At 36.1% G+C, this 10366-nt stretch overlaps 1 protein-coding gene across 3 annotated transcripts in view; it reads right to left on the bottom strand.

Annotated features, from left to right (window-relative positions):
• LOC128252980 (heparan-sulfate 6-O-sulfotransferase 2) overlaps positions 1 to 10366 on the bottom strand; it is a 78865-nt gene that overhangs the window by 48177 nt on the left and 20322 nt on the right. The gene's annotated exons all lie outside the window — the stretch shown is intronic.

Raw genomic sequence — 10366 nt, 5'->3', positions numbered from 1 at the left:
ATCAGAAGTCTCTCATGTCATGGTGCTAAAGCTTAAGGTCAAGCATAAGAAAAAACCGGAAGAGTGAGTATGTGCATTGAAAAAGTTAAAAACGAGAAAAAAAAACTATCAATATTCGATAAAGTTTAACTTAGTACGAAATAACCATTCTTAGAGCATTAGTTCTCCTTAAAGACAATAATAATTTCACTTCATTAATTTACTTTTTCAACTTTTTACAGACAGAAAGAAGTTATTGAAATAGTCAAGGCTGAAATAGCTGAACTCTTTCCATCGGGACTTTTACTGTAAGATCAAATTAAACAATCTAATTGGCGATTATAAATTAATAGTGTTTCGTTTAAAGGGAAGCACTAGGAAACAGTCTTAGATATCAAATAAGTAAGGATGATACAACGTGGTCCAACCTTTTTTACGAGATGGAACTGAAACGGAGCGATGGAATATTGGAAGATTATTCCATAACTCAGCCTTCCCTGGACGAGATTTTCATGGAACTAAATGGCAAAGAATTAAGTAAACTCATTGACTCAGACTTAGCTGAAGAAATTAATGAAGTCGCAGATCTAAAACAAATTGCAGAAGAGAAAAAAAAGAAAGAAAAGGAAGATAAACAAAAAGAAAAAAAAGAAAAAATTGATAAGAAAAATCAAGAGCTAGAGAAGAAAAGAGAAAAAGAAGAAAGGAAAAACAAAGAAAATAAAAAACAAAAAACAAAAGAAAAGGAGAAAGTAAGGAGGCCAGCATCTTCCTCTGAAAGTATTGATAGTGATAATGAAGTTGCAGAAAAACCAAAACATTAAGAAATGACAAGACTAAATAAATAATAAATAATAATAATTAAGATTTGAAAACCAGCCTCCGAGGAATTAGTAAGTGTACAAGTAGAAATATATAAATATAATATTTTTTAAAGGTTATGCAACAATTTACATTTTACCACCTCGACTTCAGAACAGTAAAACAACAGTCGGAAAAAACGGAGCAGTCGACCGTATTTGTATTCATTAAGGAATTTCCGCAAGTTTTCCCGCATTTCTTTTTCTCTCATCCTTCGACCCTGCACTTTGGCTTTTCAGTGAGCCTGGCTGCGTTCCGAGGGCAACGGTTGATTAAAATGTCAAATGCCTTGAATATTTTAAATGCCATCGCGTCAGCCCCAGAGGAAAATTAAACCGAAAATTGAGGCTCAAGCTGAAAACCAGCAAGGACCATACAACGGGGCAATTAAGGACGAGAAGACACCAGCTAAAACCAAGGACGAGCTCCACAATAAGAATTGCGCATTCTTAATTGCCTCATCTAGAAGCTGACAGGTGCTTAAATATTACGTATATGGTGGTGACTTTAGCTTGACTTTGGGGATATTGTTACAATTTATACCAAAATTGTACCTGAGTTTGTAAACATATATCATCAATGCCAGACAACGAGATTAGTTTAACACATTTATAAGTAAACTTAGAAAATTTCATCGAAAAAAAGTCTTAGGGTTATTTAATCCTCTATTAATTACTATAAATTGTTATAAATAAAAAAATAGTCAAAAGGAATCCAGTAAAAAAACAATCACGATGTGACTACTTATCCACTTGATAATTTATTCAATATGAAACTGTTTTCATGTGTTAACGCATAATGTTTTTGTAGCCTTTGGTTATTACCTGAAACGAAAAGGGAAACGAAGATATATTAGTTTAGTTTTGAATTGAAGCAATGCATAGTAAAACAGCTCTAGCTAAGCAACAAACTTAAATTAAAGTTCAACTTTTGGGGAGTTTTTTGAAAAATGGCAACTGAAAGTCGAAAGTTTCCCGCTTATCAAGTGTTGGTCCAGTTTGCGTTTGCCACAGCGAAAAACAAATTGTTGCTGGTCTGCAAGCAATGGCGCTGAAGATAAAGCTGGGGAGCCAGCGACAACGATGGCAAATTCTAATTTTACAAGGAAACGCGGAAACGGAAAATGCCCAACTACGCAAGGACAACTAGCACGAGTTCGCTCACAAAACTTTCTCCGAAACAAAATAAAAATGAGAAAAAAGAAAATGCTAAAGAAAAAGCAACAAGCGAAAGCTAAAATTAGTCAAGCGCAAAATCAAGGCGCTGACTTTCGGTCCTGGCATCTAGAGCGGCGTAATGTTGATATATTAACTTGTTACCGTTGGTTGACTTTTGAAGTAAAGAATTAATTGTAGCCAGATTAAGGGAAAATAAGCTTATAGCTTTAAAGAAGTTGGAAAGATTATTCCCACAAATAAGTTTTTTCAAGAGTACTTTTTCAAGTTTATTTTAATTATATATTTTTAAAATAATGTTATTGGAGTGTATTTTAATCAATATGAAAGTATAAGTATAATTATGAATAGATCCTAAGAGGGGGACTACATTAAAAATGTTAGCCACATTTTAAACGATATTTTATATAACACTAATAAATATTGCTTACAACGACAATTTTTGTAATTTTTTTTAAATATTTCCTGCATTTTCTGGCGGTTCTGACACCCCCTTTTTCCACATTATAAAGGTGTCATAAAGGGTATAATAAAGGGTACAAGGGTATTACAATCTGCGGACTACGGATTTTGCCTTGCTTTCTTCTTTATTTTTACTTCCTCTACAAACTTGAAGCAACTTTAACGTTTTTTTTCACTGTTGACGGGATAAAATAATAAATCACAGAAAATATATTCGCTCGACGCTTGTTCGCTCGTTTCACTTTGTTTTTGCCCTAATGTTCCTAACGTATGTGTGCCGGAAACAACGTCAGCATGTTATGGCAGCAAAAAGCACATATACTTGGGCTCGGCGGAGTGGCTGCCCAGCCGGGTTACATGTAATGAGGCACTGATTGGTGCCTGAGAAATTGCCGCTTGAAGTTCTGTGCTGATTATTTTGCGCCATTTTCCTACGCCTGGGCTCCTTCTTGGAAGCTAAATCAAACAAGTTGACACTTGCCACGCCCTGCTTTCCAGCACTGGTCCATGTTCATGCATAACTTTTGCCACTTTATGTGGCGCTGGCATCAAGAACTTAACCTGCATCCTGTTGCAGGCAGTTGGCAGGCAAAAATGTCGCAGACCAGACGCACTTCCCCTGCCTCTTAGCCCATTATGCACTGTGACACTACTTTTTAACGTATTCCCCGTTGCTTGGGAATTTTCGCAGCGTTTCTCAAGTGGCAAGCGGAGCTGTCTTTGCCACGTCTGCTGGCAGCACTTTGCATAACTTTGTTGCATACTTTTGAGCGTGTTTCGTCCCAGGATCATGTTCCCCAGCTCTCCATAAAACAGTTTCCCGTTCTGTTATGTTCTGGTCTGGTCTGCTGCCCCATTATGTATTATAAATGCATAAACATTATACCTGACGTTTACTTAATGCTCGCATAACTCGGAAACTGGAAAAACTTTGCAATAATTACTGGCAAAAACGTCACTGAGGCACAGCGAAATGAACAGGCGTGGGTTCAGTAGGCGTAAAAGTTTGCGTGGGCGTTTTGTGTTGTAACTTATTCTATTAGGAATATAATATAAAAAACTGGTTTTATTTCATTTATTTAGTTTTCCTGAGGCTACACTATTTTAACATAATGCTTTTTATTCTTTCAAATAATAAATTTATATAAAGAAAACTTAGAATTAATTTGAATTAATTCTTTGAATATTATTACGTGTAAGTTTTTATTAAGTTTATTAAAAATTAAAAAAAAAAATTTTAAAAGAAATTTAAAAATTTATATAACAATTGCAACTTATAATAACCCAATAAAATGACCACCACAAAATAATAAATTTAAATTATTCTTTGTATACTTTTTTGTAAAATAAATTGTAAACAGAACGAATAGGACGAACGAATTCTGACTGATTTTCTTTCATATTAATTCAAATATAATGGTCAATTTAAATCCATTTGCGTGGCCTAAATCCGGAAAGGATTCCAGAAAATATTGTTGCTTTTGATTTCATTAAAGCAGCTTTACAAAACCACTCGAGAGTATTATACTTTTCAATTCCAGACGGTGTGCTTCTCCGCCGCCTCCTCTTATATGATAAACAACAACAAGCTAACATCGCACAGTCTTGTCTACCGCAATCTTTGTCACCATTTATATAAAAATATCTCGCCCCGCTTAAGCCCGTCAAAGCTGCTGCAATTATCTTGTTAATACGCATAAAAATGCTGTAACAAGCGGGACAGAAGACACTGGATCCCTCTTTGAACCCAGAAAGCCGGAGAATCCCCTATGAAGCAGCTTTGCCGTCAGCGACAGAACACAATCAGATTAAAAAACAATGCAAAAAGAACCAAGTTTTCTTTTTCATTTGCCGTAACGCACAGCAGTTTTAATCCGCTTTTAATTGCCTGAAATCCAATTGGCGACCTACATAGCAACCTGTTTCGAAGTTACTAACATCCTCTTCCCTTCTTCACAATCCGTAGCCCGTAAAATGGACAAGCAATTAGCTGAGTAAAAAAAACGGAGAAACTAGTTTGTTAAACCGGCAGTGGGGGTCAAATAAAAACTTTTATTCCAGCAGTCCAGCATGGATTAGGCTAATTCCAAAAGTAGGCAACAAAAAGTGTTTCATTTAACCGCTAATGGTTAAAATGCCCTGGCCACAAAATGTTCTATTAAGTTTGCTAATTTATTTAATTTATTTTGCGATTGGCAGTTAGCCGACATGCATTTTAAATGCCATCAAGTACACAATTTTAATTGTAACAGACAGCAGCTGGCTGACCAGGTAAAAGAAATGTGACAGAGATGGATGGTGAAAACGGCTATATATTTATTATTGCCAAAGTGTACAAATTTCTGTCGCAGGAAAACACAATTCTACCTTAGGTTTCGGTTTTTTCCTGCCAGTTTTTTTTGTTGTCAGTTGGTTTTGTTGACTCTTCAGCCTGTCTGCATTTGACATTTTTCACAGGGAGGATAAATCGCTGTGGCTGTTTTACGTACCAGCTGGCCAACGTCTGTAATTGTCTCGACTTGACTTGGCTGGATTCAAATGGCTTCCCTGTCATATTCTGTTTCCCAGTGAACTTCCAAAACCACTTGTATAATTCTTATTCCGTTTTGACAGGCACACAAGAAACTTTTACACTTTTCGTCTTCCCCCTGACAAATAAATTATTTACAATTTAGATGAACAGGATTTGAAGGGATTTAATAATAATACAAATTACAAATATTTTTTGCATATCAAAATTTATAACTATGGTAAATAAGTAAATTGCATAAAACTAGTTCCTATTTAGTGTTCATATATTGTAGTTTTCCCTATCTTCATGCTAAGAGAAGTGCGAACTTTCAACTAGTTTACCTCAAAGCCAAGACTATCGTTGAATACAGTTTTTAAATGCTATCCTGGGCGATGCAAGCTAACCCGCACACATTTATTATGGTCTAGTCTATGGGCGTCGTCCGGCGAGCAAATGAAGATAATAAATTCTCGCACTAAAACCTGAGCGACATTCAACAAAATAATTACCAGCATATTTCGAATGTCTCACGGGGAGCACCCAGCCACAATTTATCATTTTGCTCCAGTTGTGGGTGAGCATGGTGAGGGGAAGCGGGTGTACAGGAGCTCATTTCATAACTCAGAAGCCTTGAGAGTCATTTATAAGGCTGGAAGGCAAAAAGTTGTTTTTTCTTGGGGTGGGCCACTTAGACTTGAACTTGTTATTTAACACTTTCCAGGCAAGGCGAGCACTGACAACTGGGCGTGGCCAGGGCTGTTCAATTATATATATATATATCATAGAAGTTCACATTCAGGAAAGGGGAGAATAAAATATAGCTACATAGCTATATAGGATAGCTGGACCAGCAAGCACGGACACTTGAGACAGACAGGAGTACTCGACGAGATATTCCGTTTGAAGTGCGAATAGTTTAGGCAAGCAATCGTCTTCGTTTCAGTGTGTGCATGTCAGTGCTCACAGTTAAGCATTGCAAACACGTATTAAGTAATTAATTACACTTGTCTCTGATGGTTAGACAGAGAGAAGGGGAAACACCACGACTTCTAGACTCTCGGTTTGACATGTGATTATGGGCTTTTAGCATCTGTTTGCAAATTGGTACTACTACTATGCTCATGTGCTGTTAGTTGCATCTGTGCGTTCTGCGATTCCCCCTAATCGACATACAACTAATTTTAAATACTATAGAGAATTCCAGCATTATTTATATTTTGATACATTTTAAAAACCTTAATTTTAGTTGGTAAAATGTTTTACGTTACAGTTTTGTTTCCTGGCGTTTTAAAATGATGTATAAATTTATTATCTTTAAACCTATTCTTCTTAAATTCTTTAAGCCCAAACCGTTTGCCAGAATGCAACACTGTTTTTGGTTAAAAATTTGAAAAAAATGCCCCACAAAGTAGGCAACATAAACTCAGTGCAAAAAACTTTACAAGTTTGGAAAACTTTATGGAACTCAGCACAGGTACTCCCATCTCCCTTCCTTCCCTCATTACGGTTCAGTTGCTTTATTATTTGGCGCACAAAAATTGGTAAAAGAAAAAATACATGTTTCCGCTTAGCGAATTTTTAGCTTAAAGCGTTTTCGCATGATTTGCCGAGGAACCCCTTAAAAAAATGGCGGGGCTGTAAAAAGGAACTTTGTTTGCTCTCTGGCTGCTGCTATTTTCCTCCAACATTATTTAACTTTTTGCTCTCTGTTTTCTTTTTTTAATACGCCTTGTAACATCTGTCAGCTGCACACCTGCCTCGGTGTAACATAAACATGAATACATATTAAATGGATAAAAGTCTAAGGTTAATAAAATCCCCTTTAACACTTTTCTGCGAAACTTTTTACCCCTCAAGATTGTTTTTAATGCTGATGGTGGATTAATTCTACTCTTGTACTTTTTAATCTGTTATAGGACTGACTTTGATTTTCTTTTAAATTTGGTTTGCACCCCTCTTATATCAACCAGTAATTCTTATTGAAGACTTTAATTTTCTGTTTCAGTTTAAATTGAATAAAACATAAAGTGGCAATTCACCCTTACATCTTACGAAAATTGTGTAATTAACTTGATTGAAAGAGTAATTACAATTAACATAAAACTTTCGTAATCTTCTTGTTTGTTTTGAGTTTCAGCAAAGGCTTGACAAGATTTCACTTTTACAACAATTTTATGAATTGGAAATTATTTTAGCTTTAAAGCTGTTTTTAAAACTAGTTTAACAATATAATTCGGTCATTCAATTATTTTTTAATAATTAGTATATGCCATACATTTTTTTACATCAGCTAAAGTTACTGTTTTTTTTTTATAAAATCTTTGCAACATGATGTGACTACAGCAGATTTACTTGCAGTGCAAACTTTTGCACCACTACAAAAAGTGCAAATACAAGACGTGTTCACAATGCAGTGGAAACAAACAATAGCTAGCAAACAACCACCACCAGCACTCACCATCCTCCATGGGGCAAGAACAAAAGACAAGCTTTTCCCAAACATAAATATCTGGACAACCACCGCCCCATTTGATAGGGGAACGGGTTGAGAAGAAGCCTTGAATCGTTCTCAGTCGCGTGGCCCCCTTATTGGCTCATTAGCAAATGAACTGTAAATGGACGGCAAAGCCTGTCAAAAGATATGAACCTGGCCTCAAACGTTATCGGAACCCGTCTACCTCCTGCCCCGACGTCTACCCCAAATATGTACTTCCCACAATCCCCCATTTATTTGTTTTCAATCAACTTAATCATTGGTAATGGACGCTTGCTTGAGGCCAGACAATAGGCTTGTACAGGTTTCAAATTACGAAAATGTGAAGGGTATTAATTGATATGTATAATAGGCCGAGAAATTTGTGTGAGTATAAGAGTAATTCTTATTAATATTAAAGTGTTTGGGCCATAAATAAGGTAAGAATCAACAAGGATTTTATACAGCATACTTTTAGACTTTTTGTAGAGTGAATTTAAAACGGTAACGATTATTCCATCAGAATTATTTAATTTCTATGTTTTACTGGCAAAAAAAATATTTCAGCACGAACCACGAAGTTCAATGACCTCGAAACGAAGAAACCATTGTACCATGAACTCGACGAGTTGGCATTAAACCAATTAGCCAATAATTTCAGCTTGGGTATATATTTAGAAAACAAACAGGGAATGTGCCTCGCGTGGTCAAAGTCAAAATATACACACCCCGTTAACGCCTCCTAGTGATTTGGCTTATATGAAGCACGGACTTGACATAATGACAAGATTAAGACTTTGAAGTCAAAGTCCCAGGTACAAACATTATTGGATGTTATTATAGTAATCAAACTAAGTGCTAACACAATTTATTTTGGCTAAATTGGGGAGTGTAAAGTGGACAATGCAATGCAATTCTTAATTTCTACTCAAAACTATCATACCAATAAACGATTTTCTGAACACTAAGCAGTGCCAAACAGCAAACATAAATGTGATATCTAACGCGACCACACATAATAACTTTCGGCAACTGAACTGTAGTGTCGTACTGGCATGGAGGTCAGGTCATGTCATATAGTCACTTGGCGACTGGACCCCATGGTTTACCATCATGAACTCATACCTCCAGCCAAAGCTCATGAAAACTTTTCGCGCTGTCGAGTTTCAGATAAAACGCGAGAAAAGCGGAAAAAAGACATAAAACGCGGGACACGTTAAGTGCAACCATGGATTGGTCTAGTCCGCTGCCATGTGGCGTCATTAACGTGGCAACACGTTATTGTTTGACGGGCGAAGGGGGCGTAGTTGGCAGGTGGAAGTGGGGGCGTGGCATTAGGGGGGACAAAATAACCGCACATAACGGTGGCCCATTTCATCGAGCGTCCAGGACGGGAAAAGCAATGGAAAAGAGGGGGAAACGCGCTTTATATTCGCCATTTACGTGTTGAACATGGAATTTAATTTCTTTGGTAATTAATTGCAATCGTGTTGGCATTAGGTTTAATGCTCTAATTGGGCAGATGTTTGTCCGCTCTCCAACGTGTGTGTTTTGTGTGTATTTAATGGGGTGCCCGTGCCGTGGTGTGCGTGCCTCCATGTCAAATTGTTTGACTTTGGCTTCGCCATTTTATTTGTCAAGTCCAGTGGACATTAAGATGAAATGAAATGCTCGCCTAATTGATTTTATGATTTGCTTAATTGTTTTGGCGCTTAAGCACATTACTGGGTTTGTCTCTGCTCAAATTAATTTAAGCTTTGAACGCGGTTTGTTTGGCAAAGAGCGCATCGGGAAATCATTAAAGGAAATTGCCTTTCAATTTAATTATATTTAATAAACTGTCTCTATAAGAAAGACAACACACTAATATTTATTAATAATGGCTGTGAACAATGATTTCGGCAACAGTAAATGTCCCAATTTAGGACAAAAGGAGAATGAAACAAATCAACAATTGTCACAAACTAAAATAATCGTAACTTAAGTTATCTTTTTTAAGTTTTTAATTATAGATAGTTATATAGTTGATATTTTACTCTTACCACTTTAAAATCGTCGTTAATTGAAAGCTCGTTTCTTACCTGAAAGAACAGACAAAGAAAAAAATTAAAGAAAAATATTTTCAGTCATTAAATCTGGTTTGTGTATTCTAAATTATATACAATTTATATTCCGCCCGGCTCATTTTCTTTGGGTCGGCCCAGAGGCGAGTAACCCGAGACCATCCCAAAAGCCTATTAAAATGCACATTCACACAGTCAGGGAAGGTCAAAAGGGATGCCCGAAAAGGAAAAATTAAAAATGAGTTTGAGAAAGTTGACGAAACAAATACCGGGGAAAACTGCCCAAGAAAGACCCTTAATATTTTTCATGTATCTTTTTTTTAGCAGGCGCTAAATCGTTGGCACACGTTTGTCCAAGAAAACTCCAGGGCACCACTCATTTAAGTCCACAAATATACAAAGTATATTTTAAGTATCACGGTTCTGGGGTCAGAGTTCTGGGGTAAGATGACAAGAGCAGGCATCCCTTATTTATTAGAAAAATAATTAAATTGCTTAATTAACAATTTTTGATCAACCTTTTGTGACTTTTAAACAAATTACAGATTTTAATCTTAACTAGTTAGTTAAGCAATTTAAAAAATTATTTTACCAGGAAGTAGTATATAAGTATAAATTTATAAATAAATTGTTAAATTAAAAAGTTCGATAATGGAATATTATGTTTTTTAATTGTGTTTCAGCAGCTTAAATCAAATTCACCTTATGAAAAGACAACAATGTTGCTCGTGTCACGTCATTAATGCGAAAAGAGTGTCAAAACTCACAAAGACCCTCTAAAGCCTACCCCTAGAAAACCAAAAAACCCTTGAGGAAGAAAAGCGTGAAAGAAAAGCAAAAT

Source organism: Drosophila gunungcola, chromosome 3R (assembly GCF_025200985.1).
Source record: "Drosophila gunungcola strain Sukarami chromosome 3R, Dgunungcola_SK_2, whole genome shotgun sequence".
NCBI lineage: Eukaryota > Metazoa > Arthropoda > Insecta > Diptera > Drosophilidae > Drosophila > Drosophila gunungcola.
The sequence above is the reverse complement of the archived record's forward strand: the minus strand, read 5'-3'. Positions and strand labels throughout refer to the sequence as shown.